Source organism: Rhinoraja longicauda, chromosome 31 (genome assembly GCF_053455715.1).
Source record: "Rhinoraja longicauda isolate Sanriku21f chromosome 31, sRhiLon1.1, whole genome shotgun sequence".
Classification (NCBI taxonomy): domain Eukaryota; kingdom Metazoa; phylum Chordata; class Chondrichthyes; order Rajiformes; family Arhynchobatidae; genus Rhinoraja; species Rhinoraja longicauda.
In genome coordinates, this window is record NC_135983.1 from 23788005 (window position 1) to 23814326 (window position 26322).

The window sequence follows — 26322 nt, forward strand, 5'->3', positions numbered from 1 at the left end:
TATGCAAAACAGTGACGATGATAAAGGAAACAGGCCATTGTTAGCTGTTTGTTAGGTGAGAATGAGAAGCTGGTGCGACTTGGGTGGGGGAGGGATAGAGAGAGAGGGAATGCTGGGGTTACTTGACGTTAGAGAATTTTGCTTCATGTGTCTAACCTGAGATGTAGACTCTCTCGATCCATTGATGCTACTTGACTTAATAAGATTTTCTAGCATTTTTGTTTTTATTTCAGATCTCCAGCATCAGCAGGGTTTAGTTCAGTTTAGTCCAATTATTGTCACGTGTACCGCGGTACAGGGAAAAGCTTTTCATTGCATGCTATCCAGTCAGAGAAAAGACTATGCATGAATGGCACAGCGGTAGAGTTGCTGCCTTACAATGCCAGAGACCTGAGTTCAATCCTGACTACGGGTGAGGTCTTTACAGAGTCTGTACGTTCTCCCTGTGATTGAGTGGGTTTTCTCCGGGTGCTCCGGTTTTCTCTTACGTTCCAAAGATGTGTAGGTTTGTAGGTTAATTGGCTGCTGTAAATTGTCCCTGCTGTGTAGGATAGAACTAGTGTACAGATACACGCTGATCAATGTGGACTCGGTGTGCTGAATAGCCCGTTTCCAAATTTTTATCTAAACTTTTAGCTCAAATAAAAATTAAACTAATGAATACAATCAAGCCGTCCACAGTGCACAAATAAAGGATAAAGGGTACAACATTTAATGCAAGATATAACAACTAAACATTATTCCCTTATCATGTATCTATACACTGTAAATAACTCTACTGTAATCATGTATTGTCTTTCCGCTGACTGGATAGCGGGCAACAAAAGCTTTTCACTGTTCCTCGGTACACGTGACAATAAACTAAACTAAACTAAACTAAACATCGAAGTCCAATTAAAAATAATTTCAAGTAATAAAGTGGTAAGTATAGTAATCATTAAATAATTTTAAATAGTTCAAAATTATATAAATAAAAAAATGTAAATGTGTCTGAAGAAGGGTCTCGACCCGAAACGTCACCCATTCCTTCTCTCCAGAGATGTTGCCTGACCCGCTGAGTTACTCCAGCATTTTGTGTCTACCTTTAAAATAATTCAAATGACTCCAATGGAGTTGAATGGCATTAATGGTAGGGTTGTTCTGCATGTCACCAAAAAGTTAGAGGATACAACAAGAAATATTTCCATGAAGCTTACACCTGTGATCTATTAGCCTAGCCAATGCCGGATAGAAATATTTTACCACAGGATACATCATGAGTAAAAGCAGTTCCACACTCTTACTAATGAACTAGACCCTCAGTTCGTGATGTGTTACTGAGGTATGGAAAGCATGCAGGTACAATCCCTGATCTTTAATCAACTCGATCTGTGCATCCTGAGTTTGTTCTTGTCCTTACAGAACAATATCTTGATATAATGCTTAAAGATTGTATTTGTTTTTTGAATGCTGAAACTCAACTTGATCAGATAATTCATTATCAACTAATTCAGGATATTTTTAATACGAGAATGACCTGGAGAAACTAATGTACAGCACAGGATGTCGGACTTGCTGACGTCTATTTGATGTCAATGATATTCTGCACAGCAGGTTATTTACAGTTTGATGGAAACAGTGAGACATCTCTTCACCACAGCGAGGACTGGAAAGAATGGGACAAGTTTTTCCAGCTTAATTAATCCGATTGAAGAATACTGATAAAGGATCTCCCAAGATGGAAAAGGGAGCACTGAACAGAATGACATCTCGATCGCAAATCATTTACAGGAACAGAACAGCGGGCGGCGTCTGTACGGAATTTGTACGTTCTCCCCGTGACCTGCGTGGGTTTCCTCCGAGATCTTCGGTTTCCTCCCACACTCCAAAGACGTACAGGTATGTAGGTTAATTGGCTGGGTAAAATGTAAAAATTGTCCCTAGTGTGTGTAGGATAGTGTTAATGTGCGGGGATCGCTGGGCGGCGCGGACTCGGTGGGCCGAAGGACCTGTTTCTGTGCTGTATCTCTAAATTTAAACGGGAAAGGAATTTTGTACGATTTCCGACAACAAATGAAATCTGAAGGAATGACAATTCACACTTGTCATGGTTAATAAATGCTTTGCTGGCGAAAATAACTAGATGTATTTTGCATTTGTTGTAATGTCGAAAGGAAAACAAAAGATTTGACTTAACTTTCTGGGGCTAGTTTACTATATATCCACAACAGCTTCACACTAGAGGGACTCGAACCGAAACATCACCCATTCCTTCTCTCCTGAGATGCTGCCTGACCCACTGAGTTACTCCAGCTTTTTGTGATACCTTCGATTTGTACCAGCATCTGCAGTTATTTTCCTTCATACTATTCAATATGTTTTAATTAAATATCTTTTAATGGGAGCCTAGACAGGGAGATCTGTCCTATAGTTTCCAATTCAATATCTTGAAAGAAGGTATCCAATTTAATAACACAATAATAGAACAATTACTAGCAACTTGGAGAAAATAACTGCAGATGCTGGTACAAATCGAAGGTATTTAGTCACAAAATGCTGGAGTAACTCAGCAGATCAGGCAGCATCTCAGGAGAGAAGGAATGGGTGATGTTTCGGGTCGAGACCCTTCTTCAGTCTGAAGAAGGGTCTCGACCCGAAATGTCACCCATTCCTTCTCTCCTGAGATGCTGCCTGACCTGCTGAGTTACTCCAGCATTTTGTGAATAAGCAACTTGGAGAAACTACTTCTTCTAAAAAAAGATAGACACAAAAACTATAATAACTCAGCGGGTCAGACAGCATCTCTGGAAAAAAGGACCCTTCAGTCTGAGGAATGGTCTCGCCCCAATATGTCCAGTCTGAAGAAGGATCTTGACCTGAAATGTCACCTTTTCCTTTTTTCCAGAGATGCTGATTGACCCACTGAGTTACTCCAGCTTTTTGTATTTATCTTCGGTTTAAACCAGCATCTGCAGTTCCTTCCAACACAACTACTACTTCTGAAACACCTTTAACATGAGTATATACATCGATCAGCCTAAAACATTATGACTACTGACAGGCAAAGTGAATAACATTGATTATCTTGTTACAATGGCACCTGTCAAGGGGTGGGACATATTAGGCAACAAGTGAACAGTCAGTTCTTGAAGTTGAATGCAGGAGAAATGGGCAGGAGTAAAGACCTGAGCGACTTTAACAAGGGCCAAATTGTTATGGCCAGACGACTGGGTCAGAGCATCTCTGAAACGGCAAGGCTTGTGGGGTGCTCCCGGTCAGCAGTGGTGAGTACCGACCGACAGTGGTCCAAGGAGGGACAAACCACAAACCGGCGACAGACAGGGTGTTGGGCGCCCAAGGCTCATCGACGCGCGAGGACAACGAAGGCTATCCCGTCTGGTCCGAACCGACAGAATGTCGACTGTGGCACAAGTCACAGAAAATGTTAATGGTGGTCACGGGAGGAATGTGTCACAATACACAGTGCATCGCACCCTGCTGCGAATGGGGCTGCACACGGAGGACCAACAGCATATTAGGCAGGTGGTCATAATGTTTTGGCTGATCGGTGTTTAGGTTAGTTAGTTTGGCTGCTCGTATGAAAAATGGTCACAGTATTCTTTTTAGATGACCAGTTTCATAGCTAAACACCATGTCTATGTTCTTATAAATTAAACCTTAAGTGACAACTTTATGCATTTATTCTGAGTTTCTCTGTGGCTTGAAAATTTCCCTTGTGTTTCCTGAACAAAGTTGGACAGGGGCATGAACATACAAGTCTCCCTGGTTACCTACAGCTTTACTGTGGCACAAGGCAGAATGTTCTCAGCTTATCTAACAGTATCACTAATCATTCTATTCATCTTTCTTAAGTGCTGCCACTTACTAAGTGACATCGAAGGTGTTTCAACTCTTTATTGATACATGTGTGGGAAGGAACTGCAGATGCTGGTTTAAACCGAAGATGGACACAAATTGCTGGAGCAACTCAGCGGGACAGGTAGCATCTCTGGATAGAAGGAATGGGTGACGTTTCGGATTGAATCATGCTGGTACGCCAGAATTTTGTGTCTATCTTCTTTTTTGATACAGTTCACTTGCTTTTATACAACTTTAAAGTCCTATTACATCCATTTACACATCAAAACACTTACTTATTTTAACCATATCAAAATTAATCTGCCATTACAGATTATCAATTTATTGTATTATTGATCTTTGTTCATAATAAGTTCATAAGTTCAAGGTGCAGAATTAGGCCATTCGGCCCATCAAGTCTACTCTGCCATTCAATCATGGCTGATCTATCTTTCCCTCTCAACCCCATTCTCTTGCCTTCTCCCCATAACCCCTGACAGCCGTACTAATCAAGAACGTTAATCTCCTCCTTAAAAATATTGTGTCTTTATTTGTGTGTTATTGTATTAATGGGCTTGCAAAGCCACATTTCCAAGGCAAATACTTTGTGCTCTCTTACCACTGTCTTGAACGAAACTATTCAAATCATTTTGATGCCAAGTTAAATCAGACCATTTATTCACATCACCCCAAAGCCTGCCTATTCTGTCTCTATATCTGATTCCACACTTATCTCAGTTGTTCCACTCCCATAGTCTACATTCGTGATCTTTAGATTGGATTATTGCTAGTCTGCCTCCCTTACATCATGTTCTTAAACTTGAGGTTATCCAAAATTCTGTCCAACTAACTCACAAGTCACCCTGAACTGGGCGGCACGGGGTGGCGCAGCGGTAGAGATGCTGCCTCACAGCGCCAGAGATCCAGGGTTCGATCCTGACTACGGGCGCTGCCTGTACGGAGTTTGTACGTTCTCCCCGTGACCTGCGTGGGTTTTCTACGAGATCTTCGGTTTCCTCCCACACTCCAAAGACGTACAGGTTTGTAGGTTAATTGGCTTGGTACAAATGTATGAATGTCAAATTGTCCCTAGTGTATGTGGGATAGTGTACGTGGGCGGGGATCGCTGGTCGCCCGCGGACCCGGTGGGACAAAGGGCCTGTCACTAAACCAAACCAAACCAAGCCAAACCAAACCAAACCAAACTAAACTGAACCAAATTAAACCAAACTAAACCAAACTAAACCAAACTAAACTAAACTATACTAAACTAAACTAAACTAAACTAAACCAAACCAAACCAAACCAAACCAAACCAAACCAAACCAAACCAAACCAAACCAAACCAAATCAAACCAAACCAAACTAAACTAAACTAAACATCCATCACCCTAGTTCTTGGTGACATCATGAGAACCAACACTTTGATTTTAAAATTCCATCCTTGGTTTCCAAATCGACCACTGCCTTGCCCCTCCCTTGCACGTAATAAATAAAAATATATTCCTTCCAATGCAAGAATTAAAGCTGTACAGCAGTTGATTCATTCAACAGATTGTTATTAATTTTAGTCGGCAATAGCAAGTGAATGGGTTTTTATTGCATGCTGTACATTTCAAATTTGAATCATGAAGTAATTGCCAATGATATATTGGGAATCTTTTATACATTTCACAATCTGTTTTTCACAGGATCGAATAGTTTTACGGCTCAAATGTCCTCGGCTGCCTTCATAACCTAATATTTTTCAGGCCATGTTCATTTTTCCATGTAGGGTTCACATTTTCCATGCTGACTATAAAGTTACCACATCAAAGCAAATGAGACACTGGAAATATCCATTCATAAAATCACCAGCTACCTCAAAGTATCTTCAAGTCACTTGTTCCGATACATATCATGCTTGTGAAACGCGGTCTTCATTTCAGACTGCCAAGAAAACAGATGTCAGGTCGCTGCGCTGAAGAAAATAACTATCTCCTCCGACCACTCCCACCCAGCTTTCCAATTACTTTCACTAATAATACAAGTGAATTTGATGGCAGCGGCTTTAATTCGGTATACGAACGTCAATGGTGATGTTTGACAATTTGTAGCCTGCAGGTAGGCCTTGTAATTGCGATCGTTCAGCCTCTCAGATGCCTCTGGGGATTTTAGTGCAGAAGATGAGGTGACCAGACTTCAGTCTGCATTGTAAGTATGTTTAGGCATTTATAGGATTCGTCTGGAGATTTTACACTGTATCAAATCTTCCCCCTCAACTACATGGCCTGCCCCTTTGGTACCTTTGTAGCCAGAGGGTGCAAGCCACAAAATAAATGTGTGCTTGCAATGCACACAAGAAATGGGAGAAGGATTGGCAGCCTCAGCACTGGAATAGTGGGCGTTAAGATCCCAATATCACCACCAATGCCTTCATTCACAGAACAAAGGAAGTCTTCGCTAAAATATTAATTCTGAACCAATGGTACTAAGTAGTTTAGTTTAGTTTAGTTTTAGTTAGTTTATTGTCACGTGTACCGAGGTACAGTGAAAAGCTTTTATAGACAATAGGTGCAGGAGTAGGCCATTCGGCCCTTGGAGCCAGCACCGCCATTCAATGTGATCATGGCTGATCATTCTCAATCAGTACCCCGTTCCTGCCTTCTCCCCATACCCCCTGACTCCGCTATTCTTAAGAGCTCTATCCAGCTCTCTCTTGAATGCATTCAGAGAATTGGCCTCCACTGCCTTCTGAGGCAGAGAATTCCACAGATTCACAACTGAAAATTTTTTCCTCATCTCCGTTCTAAATGGCCTACCCCTTATTTGCGTTGCGTGCTAACCAGTCAGCGGAAAGACAATACAATACAATATATCTTTATTGTCATTGTGCAGGGGTACAACGAGATTGGGAATGCGCCTCCCATACGATACAATAAATTAATTAGCTAGTCAGTATTAATTTAAACAACCCAATGAAACAAATTGTAACAGTTTTAAAACAGAATAAAGTGCAAGTAGATCTGTGCCGGTTCACTGTGTGATGTGACCACCGGTTCATAGCAGCTAAGGCCCTGGGGATGAAGCTGTTCCTGAGTCTGGAGGTGCGGTCGTAGAAGGCCTTGTATCGTCTGCCCGATGGTAGAAGTTCGAACAGACTGTTGCAGGGGTGTGAAGAGTCTTTGTGGATGCTGGTGGCACTCGAGCTGTTTACAGTGTACAGATACATGATAAGGGAATAACGTTTAGTGCGAGGTAAAGCCAGCAAAGCCTGATGAACGATCGTCCGAGGGGTAGATAGTAGTTCAGCACTGCTCTCTGGTTGTGGGAGGATGATTCAGTTGCCCGATAATGGCTGGGATGTCACAGCTAATGCCTTTATTCATCGAACAAAGGAAGTCTTTGCCTAAATATCCACTCTATCCAAGCCTTTCACTATTCTGTATGTTTCAATGAGGTCCCCAATCATTCTTCTAAACTCAGAAGAGTTTAAACTCATTCTTCTCATAAATTCATTCTAAATTCATTCTTCTAAATCCTCGGTGTTAGAGCCTGTGCCGTGGTCAGCCTGTCTTACCAGTTTACCTTCGCCCTCTGTAAATCTTATGCCATCCTCCTTCCTCCCTGTTAAAATTACTTCAAAGCTTTAACGAGGTCGCATTGAAATCATATACACACAATTGCAACATGATCCAGCCGAGTCATATAAATCACAAGTACCGGCAGTCCCAACAATTAGTACTGAGCATTCTTCTCCGGTCTGAGGTAAAATGATCGGGAAAAAACTGGACCAACAACAATTGCTCTTCTGTTCCTCAGTATATTTCATGTCATTCATTTGCTGCTCCTCGAACATTAAAGGTTACAATTTTTGCCAACAAACCTATCATAATTTATCAAACCTTCGGGTGTGGGTGGATTAGTATGGGTGTCAGAAGCAAAGATACTAGAGGAGCAAGATGAACCACTCCGTTGAAATCGCCTATACTGAAGTGTAGTACGCAATGGAGCGTACATAACATCCGCCATTTTAGTAAGCGAAACCCGCCCTCCGTTATGCCTCTCACAGAGTAATCAGTGTTTTGGGGGAACAGTATGTGTGATGATACCATAAAAATGCAGAATATATCTCATCTATCAATTCACTGATTTTTGTTATTTTTCTTTTTAAATGTTTCTGCAGGTTTCTGCCTACTAAAATGATGCCGTGACGTACTACGGTTTGTAGGGTCGAGTGGTCTATCTTGCTCTGCTCTATTATCTTTGATCAGAAGGCTATGGGGGTCAAGGAAAGAGCGTTCAGGGCGTTCAGAGCGTTCAGGGCGCACAAGAAGCGCAAGACGCCTTCGTGTGCAGATGCCGAGAAGCGTGTTCAGCTCTGACTGAACACGTTCTCAGCTTGTGACATGGACTTGACAAGAAGAAGAAGGCTGTGGAGGCCAAGGTGGCTGTGGATATTTTTAAGGTGGAGGTTGATAGACTCTTGATTAGGACGGGTGTCAGGGGTTACGGGGAGAAGGCAGGAGAATGGGGTTAAGGGGGAGAGATAGATCAGCCATGACTGAATGGCGGAGTAGACTTGATGGGCCGAATGGCCTAATTCTGATCTTATGACCGTTGAACTTATGGACAGTCCTTACGTGCGATACATCAGCTATCATCCAACCCACCCACCTGTTATGTTGTCAAAGGAACAATCATATTTATGAACAGGAAGGAACTGCAGATGCTGGTTTACACTGAAGATAGACACAAATGCTGGAGTAACTCAGCAGGACAGGCAGCATCTCTGGATAGAAGTAATGGGTGACCTCTCAGGTCGAGACCTTTCTTCATTCCTTCTATCCAGAGATGTTGCCTATCCCGTTGAGTTACTCCAGCAGTTTGTGTCCATAGTTGCGTTTTTAGGAAAAATGATTTGCCTTTGATAGTTTTCAGTAATCCCACCGAATGCCAATTAACAATATCCAAGAGTAACATCTCCAAAACTTCTCCTACCTGACACACCTGCAATTTTTGCACTTATCCTTCATTGTTTGAACCAGCGTGTAATATTTGCAGTGTAGGAAAGAACTGCAGATGACGGTTTAAATCGAAGGTAGACAGAAAATGCTGGAGCAACTCAGCGGGACAGGCACCATCTATGGAGAGAAGGAACGGGTGACTTCAGTCTGAGGAAGGGTCTCGACACGAAACGTCACCCATTCCTTCTCTCCAGAGATGCTGCCTGTCCCGCTGAGTTACTCCAGCATTTTGTGATATATATCCTTACATCCTTTAATAATAAAACAAATATTGCATTACGAACAGTTTGCAGGGACTATCACAGCATTTAACATTTAGACAGGTACATGGATAGGACAGGTTTAGAGGGATATGGGCCAAACGCAGGCAGGTGGGACTAGTGTAGATGGGGCATGTTAGTCGGTTTTGGGCAAGTTGGGCCGAAGGTCCAGTTTCCACGCTGTATGACTCTATTAGGACCAGCTAACATTATCATCTTGAGTGTTAGCAATCTTTAGTACATCCTTTTCAACAACATTTGCCCTAACTAGGCTTTGCCCACCTGCACTGCTTTTCCAGCTCCCCCCCCTACTACATCCATCAGAAGAATGGCCCTGACCCAAAACATTGCCTATCCATTCCTTCTACAGATGCTGCTTGATCCACTGAGTTACTCCAGCACTTTGTGTTCTGCTCAGATTTCCAGCATCTGCAGTTCTTTGTATCTCCATCTACAGTGAGTTGAGTATAGGAGCAAAGAGGTCCTTCTACAGTTGTACCGGGCCCTGGTGAGACCGCACCTGGAGTACTGTGTGCAGTTTTGGTCTCCAAATTTGAGGAAGGATATTCTTGCTATTGAGGGCGTGCAGCGTAGGTTCACTAGGTTAATTCCCGGAATGGCGGGACTGTCGTATGTTGAAAGGCTGGAGCAATTAGGCTTGTATACACTGGAATTTAGAAGGATGAGGGGGGATCTTATTGAAACATATAAGATAATTAGGGGATTGGACACATTAGAGGCAGGAAACATGTTCCCAATGTTGGGGGAGTCCAGAACAAGGGGCCACAGTTTAAGAATAAGGGGTAGGCCATTTAGAACGGAGATGAGGAAGAACTTTTTCAGTCAGAGAGTGGTGAAGGTGTGGAATTCTCTGCCTCAGAAGGCAGTGGAGGCCAGTTCGTTGGATGCTTTCAAGAGAGAGCTGGATAGAGCTCTTAAGGATAGCGGAGTGAGGGGGTATGGGGAGAAGGCAGGAACGGGGTACTGATTGAGAGTGATCAGCCATGATCGCATTGAATGGCGGTGCTGGCTCGAAGGGCTGAATGGCCTCCTCCTGCACCTATTGTCTATTGTCTATTGTCTATTGTCTAAGATCGTGACATAGCAGAATGAGGCCATTCAGCCCATCGAGACTACCCCGCCATTTGATCATGGCTGATCTATTTTTCCCTACCCCATTCTCCTGCCTTCTCTCTGTTACAAATCAAGAACCTATCAATCCCTGTTTCTAAAATACCCAATGACTTGGTGTCCACTGCCATATGTGGCAACGATTTCCAATAATTGACGTCACCAAAATGTCCCTCTTAATGCCACATTGGTGTGTTCCTTCATTTTACTGAGGATTAATCCAAAGTACTTATTCAGCATATTCAGTGAGTATTTTTAAAACGGAGATTAATAGGTTCCTGATTCGTCTGCATGTCAAAGGGTCCAGGCAGGAGAATGGAGTTGAGAGGAAAAAATAGATCAGCCATGATAAAATGGTGAAGCAGCCTTGATGGGCCGAGTGGCCTAATTCTATTTCTATATCTTATGATTTTATAATGGAGATGCAAGTAACTGCAGATGCTGGAAATTTGAGCAATGTTTTGGGTCAGGACCATTCTTCTGATGGATATAGTACGGGGGGGGGAGCTGGAAAATAGGTGTAGGTGGGCAAGGCCTAGCAAGCCATAGATGGAAACTCCACCCATCTGCTAATAATACCCTCCTGACCTGTATCCACCCATCACTTGCCAGGCTCAGTCCCGACCCATCTCTCTTTTCCAGCTCCCTGCTACAATCAGTCTGAAGAAGGGTCCCTACCCAAAATGTCATGTGCCCATTCCTTTCACAGATTCACAGATGCTGCCTGACCTAGCACTCCTACACATTCCAGCACTTTGCATTGTACTTATTCAGCAGCACATTTATGCTTTCTGACTCCTCAATTTAACCTCTGTTTGGGCAATGTTACTCTTCGCTTGTCCTGTTATGTTATTAGGCGGTCTATGTGTCTGGAAAAGATTTGCGTATATCCCCGTGATATTAATATATAACCTGTTCGTATTTCCTTTTTATAATTTCTCTTGTATGCTTCTTAGGGCGTCACGGGTGGCCCAGCGGTAGAGTTGCTGCCTTACAGCGCTTACAGCGCTTACAGCACCAGAGACCCGGGTTCGATCCCGACCACGGGTGCTGTCTGTACGGAGTTTGTACGTTCTCCCCGTGACCTCGTGGGTTTTTTTCCGAGATCTTCGGTTTCCTCCCACACTCCAAAGACATACAGGTGATTAATTGGTGGTTAATTTGTACGTTAATTGGTTTGGTATAAATGTAAATTGTCCCTAGTGTGTGTAGGATAGTGTTAATGTGTGGTGATGGCTGGTCGGTGCGGACTCAGCAGGCCGAATGGCCTGTTTCCGCACAGTATCTCTAAAACTAAACTAAACTCAACTTTTTGTATGTACTTTGGGTCTCTGCTGAATTATGAATCTAATATGAATCTAATATGGTCCCTTGTCTTATTTCATTTTAATATCTATTTCTATCCCCTGCCTCAGATACTTTTCCTTTCTTCATTGTCTGTTCTGTGGCCAAACCATCTCCACTTTGAAGGCTTGACATTGCTCGGTTAATATTTTACCTGACAACCATTGATTCCAGGTCCCCTTTCAAATATCTGAATCTTGCTCTGTCCTGGGTGGAATGTTTTCACAATTGATTTTTCCTTTGTCCTTTTCTGCGACTATAAATCGAACGATATTGAGTTTCCCGAATAGTTTCCCGCTAGAAAGATACTTTATGTCCCTCGCTTCAGTTTAGTTTTGTTAGTTTTGGAGATACAGTGTGGAAACAGACATGCAAAACTGAAGTCCAACCAAAACCAGGTCGACAGTAGATCACAGTTACTGAGGTACTGAGGTAGGTTAGTGCTCAAATTATCAAATTCACAACACTACCTAATAAACTACTACAGCTGATCCACTGAACCAACTTGATACTCATAATGTGTAGGAAGGAACTGCAGATGATGGTTTAAACCGAAGCTATACGGCACGGTGGCGCAGCGGTAGAGTTGCTGCCTTACAGCGAATGCAGCGCTGGAGACCCGGGTTCGATCCCGACTACGGGCGCCGTCTGTACGGAGTTTGTACGTTCTCCCCGTGACCTGTGTGGGTTTTCTCCGAGATCTTGGGTTTCCTCCCACATTGCAAAGACGTACAGGTATGTAGGATAATTGGCTTGGTAAATGTAAAAATTGTCCCGAGTGGGTGTAGGATAGTGTTAATATGCGGGGATCGCTGTTTGATGCGGTCAAGGTGGGCCGAAGGGCCTGTTTCCGTGCTGTATCTCTAAACTAGACACAAAAAACTGGAGTAACACTGTGGGTCAGGCAGCATCTCTGGAGAAAAGGAATAGGTGACGTTTCGGGTCGGAACCCTTCTTCAGATACATTAGCCATACTCATACTCTGATATGCATACTTGCACGAGAATAATTTAATACATACACTGATACAATTTTAGAAAGGAATTCTAACCGGCTAAATGTGTACGAAGGAATTGTAGATGCTGGTTTATACCGGAGATAGACACAAAATACTGGAGTAACTCAGCGGGTCAGGCAGCATCTCTGGAGAGAAGGAATAGGGCGATTCTTGGTCACTTGTGTGACCAAAAATGTGAAAAATTGTGGAATACATCTCTTCTAATTCTGAAAGCATTACAGGTATATTGTTTTGTACTGCATATATGACTTATATATGACTTATCAATGTTTATCAAGTGAAATTTTTATTATGTTATGCTGATAACATTTGTTTAGGGTAAGAGGTCAAATATGACTGGTCATGTGTGTAACCTCACATGGAGATTGTAGAACAAATGAATGAAAGATATGCAAAAAGTAACAATGATTAAGGAAAGGTGGAGCCCACAAGGGTCCATTGTTGGTTGTGGGCTAGGTGATAACCAGTTATACAGTCTATGAAACTCAACAGGATGACAGTGCAACTAGTACGATGACTAGAGTGGGGGAGGAATGGAGAAAGAGGAGATGCAGTGGTTACTTGAAGTTAGAGACTAAACTTCATTTTGACAACTTCACCAAAGATGTTTTAAGTTCCCCAAAATACTTCGGTCATATTTCTTATGGATCCTGCTGCAACGCCAAACGTGGATGTGTTATAAATAATTTGAGGAATGAGGACTAGTGGTTGTTACCAGGGATGAGCGCAGAGTGGGCAAGTGCAAGGAATTCATCGTCTTCTGCTTCGATGTCAGCATCTGATCCACTTGAGAATGTATGGAATAGGCGGCCAAATCATGTATGGAATAGGCAGAAAGATAGATCCGCCATGATTGAATAGATTTGATGGGCCGAGTGGCCTTATTTCTGCTCCTCTGACATGAACTTATGAACTTCCCAATGACCCACAGAATACATCCACAAAATGCTGGAGTAACTCAGCAGGTCAGGCAGCATCTCGGGAGAGAAGGAATGGGTGACGTTTCGGGTCGAGACCCTTCTTCAGACTGATGTCAGGGGGGCGGGACAAAGGAAGGATATAGGTGGAGACAGGAAGACAGTGGGAGATCTGGGAAGGGGGAGGGGAAGAGAGGGGCAGAGGAACTATTTCTTACACAGAAAACATCCTTATTTTTAAAAACATATCTTACAGTATATTGCTTCTATGTGGTATTTCTTGAATAAGTCATTACCGAGACTATTACATATCCATTCCTCCTCTTGTTTCATGCTGGGCCTAAGTTCTTGCATCTGTTGACCAGTTTGTTTTTATCATGCCCAGGGCATTTACTCGTCTGCAAACTAAACCCATCCAGGTCAGCCTTCCCTTCCTCACCGTTTCCTTCTACAGTATTTTGATATATTTTTAATCTAAGCCCATTCCTCTCTCTCTGGAACCTGCTCTTCCTCTTAGATCATGAGTGATGGGAGTAGAATTAGGGCATCCTTCCCATCAGGTCTACTCCCTCATTCAATCATGGCTGATCAATCTCTCCCCCTCAACCCCATTTTCCTGCCTTCTCCCCATAACCTCTGACACCCGCACTAATCAAGAATCTATCCCTCTCTCTGCCTTAAATATATCCACTGACTTTGCCTCCACAGCCTTCTGTGGGAATGAATTCCGCAGTCACCATCCTCTTTAAAGCTTCTTCCTAATTCCCTTCTCCCCGACAGATCAGTTTAAGTCCGTCTATGCAGCACTGGTTAAACTCCAACTTACTGCGAGGATATTGATCCCAGCCGTGTGAAGGTGCAACCCATCTATCCTGCTCAACCTCCCTAATGCAGAACTGCTCCTAATATCTCCAAGAACCTCTCCCTCCACCGGCTCTTCCCAGCCGCACGTTAACTTGATTTATCCTATGCTTGGATTTGTAACTTGTACCGTCTGCTATACACATAAGTGATCTGGATATGAATGTAGGAGTTACGATAAGTATGATCTGTGGAGACACTAAAATGTCACGTCCATTCTTTTCACAGATGCTGCCTGATCTGCTGAGTTACTCCAGCGCTTTGTATTTGACTTATTCAGCAGCACAGTTATGCCTATGACTCCTGAACTCAATCTCTTATTGGGCAATGTTCCTCTTCTCTCTTTCCGTTATGTTATTATGCGGATTACAGTGTGTCTGGAAAAGGTTTGCGTATCCCCATGATATTAATATACAAGGTATTCCAATTTCCCTTTTATAATTTCTCTTGTATACCACATTGGGCGGCACAGTGGCACAGCGGTAGAGTTGCTGCCTTACAGCGCTTACAGCACCAGAGACCCGGGTTCGATCCTGGCCACATGGGGCTGTCTGAACGGAGTTTGTACGTTCTCCCCATGACCTGCGTGGGTTTTCACCGAGATCTTCGGCTTCCCCCCACATTCCAAAGACAGACAGGTTCGTAGGTTAATTGGCTTGGTGTAAGTGAAAAGTTTTCTCAGCCAGAGAGTTGTGAATCTGCCACAAAAGGCAGTGGAGGCCAAGTCACTGGATGTATTCAAGAGAGAGTTAGATAAAGCTCTTAGGGCTAATGGAATTAAGGGATATGGGGAAAAAGCAGGAACAGGGTACTGATTCTGGATGATCAGCCATGATCACATTGAATGGCGGTGCTGGCTCAAAGGGCCGAATGGCCTCCTCCTGCACCTACTTTCGATGTTTCTCACTGAATGATTGCAGAATGAAAGAGACTTTGTGTTAATTACTTCAAGAGTCAAGAGTGTTTTATTGTCATGTGTCCCAGTTAGAACAATGAAATTCTTACTTGCAGCAGCACAACAGAATATGTAAACAATATAATAAACAAGAGAAAAAAATGTTCTGTGTGTATATATACATATGCACAAATGTATGCCCATATATATAAACACACACATATATATACATATACACATATATTTAGTTATAATAAACGAGAGAAAAAAAAGTTCAGTATGTGAAAATGTACATATACACACACACACACACACACACACACACACACACACACACACACACACACACACACACACACACACACACACACACACACAAACGTACATACACATATAAACGAACAATTATAGTGGAAAGTCCTTGCAAAGTAATGTTCAGATTCACTGAGGAGATTTCACAGATTGTGACCAGCAATTCTCTAAAATGAAATGTAGATTTTGCTATTTTATGTCATTGTGTGTCCGTTAACATGCAGATAGCTTATTCATGAATATAAAGTTAGTTATTGCCCTTTAGCATAAGTGTGTGCAGGTAGTTTAGGTACTATTTTGGCTTTGGGCTCGGTTTTCTTGGTTTAGCGTTTGTCCTGGTTCGATAGCACGAGTACTTTGTGTTGGAACAGTAATGTTATTTAAGGGAAGCCTGTTTTCTTTTCCATGTTTTTATTGATCAGGTTTCAGGTTTTCAATAAATTTACACCAAAACGTCACTCTCGGAGCAGTTTTGACTCACGGGAAAAACTTTTGTCATGTTCAAATTTCATTCTGCCTGTGAGATATCAATGTCCTTTCAGTTTTCCATGACTTAAGCTTTATTTGAAGAAGAATTTGCATCTAAAACTCAACAATTGCTTTCAAAAATGACGAATAACACAAACTGGCCGAGTGTTTCCAGAGTCCCTTTACTAGTTTAAACTTCAGATGTATGATTCAGCTTCTTGTCCAAAGAAAATCCTTTGAAGATATATCTGTGATTTATTCTCAGCAAGCTCTAGAGCACCAGTCAGTAGAAATAGTTATTTGCTAGTTTCTCCGAACAAGAGCAATTTGCTCAAAGGAATGCTTTGGTCAACAAAGACGTTTCCATTGATACTCCTTGCTTTGCAAAGAATAAGGTGAGAAATCTGTAAAAGATGCAGTGTTCCATGGTCAGATTGATTGCACAGTGAATGGGTGGAACATAGGCATCATTCAAAGTCAATGGGTGGAATTTTACTCTCCATTCAAACTCAATGGGTGGAATTTCTCACTATTCATCCTCAATGGTGGAATCTCCCCTTCCATTCACAGCCGAAGGTAGAATGTTCCTTGAAGTAACAATAGGAAGTTTGTGAACCCTGAATTCCAACCCGACCCTCTTGTTGTATTTATTTCCCATCATCAATGCACCTTATCTATCTCCACCACGATTCTTCGATCTATTACCAGGGTGGTGTTATCAGACGTGCAACTATCTCCAGATTACCAGAAGCGCTACTTAATGACGACCATCTTACAATGTTAAATTGAGGCAGTCTTGCAGCTTTAAATTCCTTAATTCCCCTCCTGGGAAATTTAAATTGTGATATTACCAAATATTATCTAAACGAAAAATATGATGTCAATGAAAATTGAGAAGGCGCTGTGTTCAGAACCTCCAATAAATACATTTCAGCACAAGAGTGAATTTCCCCAGCAATTATTTTGATATGTAATGTTACCTCACAAGCCACAAATAACATCTGTACTTTTTACAGCCTTTTTCAACATTCAATATGAACCATAGGTTAGTGACACAAAACATTCCTTAGTTTAGATTAGTTTAGTTCAGAGATACAGAGCGGAAACAGGCCCTTCGGCCCACCGAGTCCATACTGCCCAGCGATCCCCGCACACTAACACACTAGAGGACAATTTACATTTATACCAAGCCAATTAGCCCACAATCCTGAATGTCTTTGGAGTGTGGGAGGAAACCGAAGATCTCGGAGTAAACCAGGGCAAATCACAGGGGAGAACGTACAAACTCCGTACAGACAGCACCCGTAGTCAGGATGGAACCTGGGTCTCCGGCGCTGCAAGTGCTGTGAGGCAGCAACTCTACCGCTGTGCCACTGAGGGACAAATCATGTATCAGTTTAGTCTATCGTCACGTGTACCGAGGTACAGTGAAAAACTTTTGTTGTGTGCTCGCCAGTCAGCGGAAAGACCAAACATGATCACAATCCAGCCATTCATGATCAAATCACGCAATCAAGCAATCGAGGAAATCATGGCAGCATCATTAAATGCATTGAAGGTAATAAACAATAGAAAATAAACAATAGGTGCAGGAGTAGGCCATTCGGCCCTTCGAGCCAGCACCACAATTCAATGTGATCATGGCTGATCATTCTTAATCAGTACCCCATTCCTGCCTTCTCCCCATACCCCCTGACTCCGCTATCATTAAGTGCTCTATCTAGCTCTCTCTTGAATGCATTCAGTGAATTGGCCTCCACTGCCTTCTGAGGCAGAGAATTCCACAGATTCACAACTCTTGACTGAAAACGTTTTTCCTCATCTCCGCTCTAAACGGCCTACCCCTTATTCTTAAACTGTGGCCCTTTGTTCTGGACTCCCCCAACATTGGGAACATGTTTCCTGCCTCTAACGTGTCCAACCCCTTAATAATCTTATACGTTTCGATAAGATCCCCTCTCATCCTTCTAAATTCCAGTGTATACAAGCCTAGCCGCTCCAGTCTTTCAACATACGACAGTCCTGCCATTCCGGGAATTAACTTAGTAAACCTACGCTGCACGCCCTCACAAGGTAGACACAAAATGCTGGAGTAATTCAGTGGTCAGGCAGCATCTGTGGAGAGAAGAGATGGGTGACTTTTCGGGTGCAGACCCTTCTTCAGACTTGTGTCTACCTTCGATTTAAACCAGCATCTGCAGTTTTCTTTCCATCCCTTCTCTCCAGAGATGCTGCATGACCCGCTGAGTTTCTCCATCATTTTGTGTCTACCTTCGATTTAAACCAGCATCTGCAGTTTTCTTTCCATCCCTTCTCTCCAGAGATGCTGCATGACCCGCTGAGTTTCTCCATCATTTTGTGTCTACCTTCGATTTAAACCAGCATCTGCAGTTTTCTTTCCATCCCTTCTCTCCAGAGATGCTGCATGACCCGCTGAGTTTCTCCATCATTTTGTGTCTACCTTCGATTTAAACCAGCATCTGCAGTTTTCTTTCCTACTCATTAAATGCATTAATTGAGATGAGTCTCAGAATAAAATTATAAATTTATCTTATGTGCTCCCATTTTCAAATAAACCACCTGCCCATCCCATCAGGCATCTTTTCCCCCAATCATGTTGTGATTGGTTACAGTCCATTCAGAGGCTACAAAACTGAGGTGAAAGTAAATGATTCTCTATCCTAGTGGACTGCCTGTAAGGAGGAGGACTAATGCAGTGATTTTTTTTGTAGGCATAAAATCACAAAAGGTGTACAAAATCATGAGAGAGATTGATCGGGTAGATGCACAGAGTGTCTTGCCCCGAGTTGATGAGTTGAGAGCCAGATGACACAGGGTGAGGGGGGAAAGAATTAATGGGAACCCGAAGGGTAACTTTTTCACTCAAAAGGTTGTGGGTGTATGGAACATGCTACCAGAGGAGGGAGTTGAGGTAAGTACTAGCCCAATGTTTCAGAAACAGAGAAACATAGAAAATAGGCACAGGAGGAGGCCATTCGGCCCTTTGAGCCAGCACCGCCATTCAATATGATCATGGCTGATTCATCCAAAATCGCTGCCTTGTTCCTGCTTTCTCCCCATATCACTTGATTCCGTTACACTTCCCTTCCGTTCCGAAAATCCTTGAAACAGTTAGACATGGATAGGACAGGAGTAGTGGGATATGGACCAAACGTGGACAGGTGGGACTAGTGTCGCTGAGACATGTTGGGCAGTATGGGCAAGTTGGGCCGAAGGGCCTGTTTCCACACTGCATCACTCTATGACTCTAAAAGGTGCTGGTATGCATGTAACAGTTATTGGCTGCTGATATCAATCGAGGTTTTAACTTTCTAGAGGTGTTGATAGATTGGTGCATAGCGTCACAAAACAAAGCATTGGACAAATGTATCATATGTCAGTCATTTGACTGGGAATTGGAATTGGCAGAAATCAGAGTAGTCTGCATTTACTTTTGCAATTGCAGTTGAAAGTTTTTTCTTCAGAAGTATTTAATGCTATTCCAGTTGGATCAAGATTTGAAGTGTCATGGCAGCTCATCACAATCCACCGTTTCCATTTTGAAACATTTTTGGTGCTTTTGAGCAGATTTTGCACTAGACTAAACAATAGTTTGCAGAATCTTTCAGTCTGAAATCTGTGAGATTCCATCTATACCTACAGTGTGTGAATAAGGAGTTTACAAATGTTCCCAGTTGCATTATTTGCGTTTCGAAATCCACGTATGACTGTATTAATGCTTCCTGTCTAAATAGATAACTGAGATGTTACAGACTGAAGATGCACTTTGCATTCAGTTATATTAATATTGATTAATTATAAAAGAAAAGTAATAATCAGAGGATGATGGGAAAGGTAAATCAATGGTCTCCCGGATGGGCTGATAGAATTTTGCATCCAACACATAGTGAAGAGGAAGATAAATGTGATGTTGAATATTCATCAGCATTTAGCTAAGTTTAGTTTAGAGATACAGCGTGGAAACTGGCTCTTGCGCGAGTCCACGCCGACCAGCGATCCCCGCACATTAACATTACCCAACATGCACTGGAGACAATTTTACATTTATACCAAGCCAATTGGCCTACAAAGCTGACTATGGGTGCTTGTCTGTACGGAGTTTGTACGCTCTCCCCGTGAGGGGACCAAAGATCTCGGAGAAAAGCCACGCAGGTCACGGGGAGAACATACAAACTCCGTACAGACAAGCACCCTTAGTCAGGATCGAACCCGTGTCTCTGGCGCTGTAAGGCAGTAGCTCTACCGCTGCACCACCGCACCACCTGATTTGTAGGGGGATCGAACCTGCTACCTTGGCGTTATTAGCCCCGCTATCTAACCAACTGAGCTATTCAGCCCCACTTTGGCAAAAGGAGATTTTGTTGGTGAAAGTGGACATGTTTGATGGTGGACGAGATGTTAGGCAGGCACGGTTTTCGAGTAAAGGACACCAGGGTTGTACAATATTGAATTAAACCTGAGCAGGCATCCAGGATGAGGGATGGGAATGAGTCCAAACAGATGGTTTTGATTTGACCAATGTTGAATCGCACAACGTTCTGCCTCATGCATGAATTGAAATCACACGGGAAATACAATAAATTAGGCAAATATTTGACTGCAAGACAACTAGATTTTAAAACAAGCAGTTCATTCAAGGTCTTATCAACTCTTCTGAAACAGCGAGACTCGTTTCGGCTCTACAATAATAAATGTCCAATGATCAAGCATGTTCTTTGGCATGTTCCGAGTTCACAAAAGGTGTTACGTGAAGGAAGTATTTTCCTTTTCTCCTTTTCTTTGGATGTTATCTATCTACTACAGTCTTTTTTATTTGTCCAAATACACAAACATTCTTGGAGTTCTTCACCTTTTAAGTCATTTCAGAACCAGCAGGAAACTCTTTGAAGTATAAAACCATACCATCCAAATGGAAATACTTCACAATAACACTTTTTAAATATATATATATATATAACTGTAAAGACATTTCCTTTTTGATGCATTCCAGTTAGAAAGTTTTGAGATAAAACCCCAAGACAATCAGATTTACATCTGATTGCGGATGTAAAATTCATATATGTATGTGCAGTTTCTGGATGTGAAGTGAATGATTGGTGCCAATTCACAATCCTCGAAATATGGCCTTTAACTAATCCAGTTCAGAGGAACAAAGGCAATATAACTCCTTTGAAGCTGAGGTAATTTTTAAGTCATTTCAGAGGCAAGCTACTCATAGAAAAGGCAACATAACGTTTAAATTTGTGAACAGCGACTGTCTTGATTTTTAGCCACAAAGGTAATCCCATCCTCAATCAACAAATAATTCCTGTGTTGTTGGCACTGAGGGAGTTGAGAATAAGTAGAAAGGCTGACAGTTCTTCAAAGCTCAGAAATGCTGAAATATGCCACTCCATTTTTCGTGTACATTCAGTGCTTATATCTGGGACCCTCTTAGTCTGTGGGTCTCAGCCGTGTTGAGTAGCCTAATATTTTGCATGTGTCTATACTCTTGAAATTATGCACTTCAGTGTTTCACTGCTCTTACTTTCTTTTTCACCTCAGCTTGTGGTGTTACTAGTGACTGCGTAGTGTTTTCATGTTATCCCCATAGTTGGCAAACTGCTGTTCCTGATGCATAAGCAGTGACTGTGCTCTCGATATGATGCAGTGGTTTGAAAATGCACATTACCAGATTCAGGAACAGTTTCTTCCCAGCTGCTAACAGGCAACTGAATGATCCTCTCATCAGCTAGAGTGCGGTCCTGACTTCCCATATTCCTCATTGGAGACCTTTGAACCATCTTTAATCGGACTTCAATGTTATATCTTTGTACGAGATGTTGTACCATTGATCCTTAAACTGTGCACTGTGGAAGGCTTGTATTCATGCATAGTCTTTTCTTTGACTGGATAGTAAGATTTTCACTGTTAATAATAAACTAGACTAAACTAAGTATCGCAGGTTTATTCTGAAGAATGATATTGCTCACTTAATTAAATTACACCAATTTCATTTTTTTTAATTCAGTTTGATTTCAATCTATGTAAATGTGAACCGTTATTGATCCAGCCTAATTTTTTTTTGCAGTTGAAAAGTTTCCATTTAAACTGGAAACACACCAATAGATTTTTTTTTCAGGTGGATATCTACAAATTCTTGATTAGTGTGGGTGTCAGGGGTTATGGGGAGAAGGCAGGAGAATTGGGTTGAGAGGCCAGTTCATTGGCTATATTTAAGAGGGAGTTAGATGTGGCCCTTGTGGCTAAAGGGATCAGGGGGTATGGAGAGAAGGCAGGTACAGGATACTGAGGTGGATGATCAGCCATGACCATATTGAATGGCGGTGCAGGCTCGAAGGGCCGAATGGCCTACTCCTGCACCTATTTTCTATGTTTCTATGTTTCTATGAAAGATAGATCAGCCATGATTGAATGGTGGAATAGACATGATGGGCCAAATGGCCTCATTCTGCTCCTATAACTTGTGAACTTTAGTTTAGTCTAGTTTAGAGATATAGCGTGGAAGTAGGCCCTTCGTCCCACCGAGTCCATGCCGACCAGTGATACCCCAGTACACTAGCACTATCCTACACACATGGGACAACTTACAATTTTACCAAAGCCAATTAACCTACAAACCTGTACGTCTTAAGGAGTGTGGGAGGAATCCGGAGCACCCGGAGAAAACCCACGCAGGTCACTGATGAAACTTTGAATGTTTCAAGGACAGGCAAAAAGAAGATAATGTGAGAGAATGAACACTATACTTTTAAAAGCACAAGGTGAGAACCTGAGGTATTTATTCACAAAATGCTGGTGTAACTCAGCAGGTCAGGCAGCATCTTAGGAGAGAATTGAATGGGTGACGTTTCGGGTTGAGACCCTTCTTCAGTCTGATGTCAGGGGGGCAGGACAAAGGAAGGATATAGGTGGAGACAGGAAGATAGAGGGAGATCTGGGAAGGGGGAGGGGAAGTGAGGGACAGAGGAACTATCTAAAGTTGGAGAAGTCGATGTTCATACCGCTGGGCTGCAAACTGCCCAAGCGAAATATGAGGTGCTGTTCCTCCAATTTGCGGTGGGCCTCACTATGGCACTGGAGGAGGCCCAGGACAGAAAGGTCAGACTGGGAATGGGAGGGGGAGTTGAAGTGCTCAGCCACCGGGAGATCAGGTTGGTTAAGGCGGACTGAGCGAAGAAGAACCTGAGAGTCAATTTATTGATTAAAATAATTAATTGAAATAATTGATTTAAATAAATCATGACCATTACCACATATTTTTTTAAAAGTTGTGAAATTATAATAATCTGGAACTGATATATTTCTCAACATGAATTCAAGGCAAAACCCATCCATTTTCATTAGAGATACATTCATTGCCTGTAACCTGCCTGGAAGAAGGTTTTCACAGCTTCACAATTCAGCAGAATGACAGTTTCCAGGTCAGGCCCAGCATGCAGTGTTCTGCAAAACACATCCATTATTTGTCAATGGCCCATTTAAACCATGCCATCACACACACACGCGCACACACACACACACACACACACACACACACACACACACACACCTTGAAGCTCTGGAGGAGATAAGGGAGGATATAAACACAAGTGTGGTGTGTGAAGGAACTGCAGATGCTGGTTTAAATTGAAGATCAACACAAAAAGCTGGAGGAACTCTTAGAGGGACAGACAGCTTCATTGGAGAAAAGGAATAGGCGACCTTTCGGGTCGAGACCCTTCTTCAGACTCCGAATTTTCAGACTGTGAAGAAGGGTCTCGACACGAAACAGCACTATTCCTTTTCTCCAGAAATGTTCTTTCAACACAAGTGTTTGCTGAGCTATAAGGGGATTGAATTATTCAGGTAGAGAGAAAATTCGATGACAAAATTGTTGAACGTACTATTCAAGAAAAAACATGTACATGTTTGAATCTGTTTTTCTCTTATATTCTTGGACAGCTATCTTCAAACACATCCATCTGTATTCTAATCTATTACTTTACAAAGAACTGCAGATGCTGGTTAGGAAAGAACTGCAGATGCTGGTTTAAATCGAAGGTAGACACAAAATGCTGGAGTAACTCAGCGGGTCAGGCAGTATCTCTGGAGAACATGGATAGGCACATCTCTGGAGAACATGGATAGGCACATCTCTTGAGAACATGGATAGGCACATCTCTGGAGAACATGGATAGGCACATCTCTGGAGAACATGGATGCTGCCTGACCAGAGTTACCCCAGTACTTTGTGTCCTTTTTAAAATTTAATTTAGTTTGTCTCCTGTACACCACACTATGCCATTGCCAAAGGGACAAGGGGACCTCTTGATTTATATATAGTCGACATGTTCTATCGGCAAGCAAGTAGACTTCAGGAAGGAGCAGGGCAACCTTTTGTTCCAGCGCTGTAGTCGGTATCTGTCAATGGGTGAAGTGTCGACCTTTTTAGACAATAATTAATTGAAATAATAGGTGCAGGAGGAGGCCATTCGGCCCTTCGAGCCAGCACCGCCATTCATGTGATCATGGCTGATCATTCTCAATCAGTACCCCATTCAATAGACAATAGACAATAGACAATAGACAATAGGTGCAGGAGTAGGCCATTCAGCCCTTCGAGCCAGCACCGCCATTCAATGCGATCATGGCTGATCACTCTCAATCAGTACCCCGTTCCTGCCTTCTCCCCATACCCCCTCACTCCGCTATCCTTAAGAGCTCTATCCAGCTCTCTCTTGAAAGCATCCAACGAACTGGCCTCCACTGCCTTCTGAGGCAGAGAATTCCACACCTTCACCACCCTCTGACTGAAAAAGTTCTTCCTCATCTCCGTTCTAAATGGCCTACCCCTTATTCTCAAACTGTGGCCCCTTGTTCTGGACTCCCCCAACATTGGGAACATGTTATCTGCCTCTAATGTGTCCAATCCCCTAATTATCTTATATGTTTCAATAAGATCCCCCCTCATCCTTCTAAATTCCAGTGTATACAAGCCCAATCGCTCCAGCCTTTCAACATACGACAGTCCCGCCATTCCGGGAATTAACCTAGTGAACCTACGCTGCACGCCCTCCATAGCAAGAATATCCTTCCTCAAATTTGGAGACCAAAACTGCACACAGTACTCCAGGTGCGGTCTCACCAGGGCCCGGTACAACTGTAGAAGGACCTCTTTGCTCCTATACTCAACTCCTCTTGTTACGAAGGCCAACATTCCATTGGCTTTCTTCTCTGCCTGCTGAACCTGCATGCTTCCTTTCATTGACTGATGCACTAGGACACCCAGATCTCGTTGAACTCCCCCTCCTCCTAACTTGACACCATTCAGATAATAATCTGCCTTTCTATTCTTACTTCCAAAGTGAATAACCTCACACTTACCTACATTAAACTGCATCTGCCATGTATCCGCCCACTCACACAACCTGTCCAAGTCACCCTGCAGCCTTATTGCATCTTCCTCACAATTCACACTACCCCCCAACTTAGTATCATCTGCAAATTTGCTAATGGTACTTTTAATCCCTTCGTCTAAGTCATTAATGTATATCGTAAATAGCTGGGGTCCCAGCACCGAACCTTGCGGTACCCCACTGGTCACTGCCTGCCATTCCGAAAGGGACCCATTTATCCCCACTCTTTGCTTTCTGTCTGTCAACCAATTTTCTATCCATGTCAGTACCCTACCCCCAATACCATGTGCCCTAATTTTGCCCACTAATCTCCTATGTGGGACCTTGTCGAAGGCTTTCTGAAAGTCGAGGTACACCACATCCACTGACTCTCCCTTGTCAATTTTCCTAGTTACATCCTCAAAAAATTCCAGTAGATTTGTCAAGCATGATTTCCCCTTCGTAAATCCATGCTGACTCGGAATGATCCCGTTACTGCTATCCAAATGCTCAGCAATTTCGTCTTTTATAATTGACTCCAGCATCTTCCCCACCACTGATGTCAGACTAACTGGTCTATAATTACCCGTTTTCTCTCTCCCTCCTTTCTTAAAAAGTGGGATAACATTTGCTATCCTCCAATCCACAGGAACTGATCCTGAATCTATAGAACATTGAAAAATGATCTCCAATGCTTCCACTATTTCTAGAGCCACCTCCTTAAGTACTCTGGGATGCAGACCATCAGGCCCTGGGGATTTATCAGCCTTCAGTCCCATCAGTCTACCCAAAACCATTTCCTGCCTAATGTGGATTTCCTTCAGTTCCTCCATCACCCTAGGTTCTCCGGCCCCTAGAACATTTGGGAGATTGTG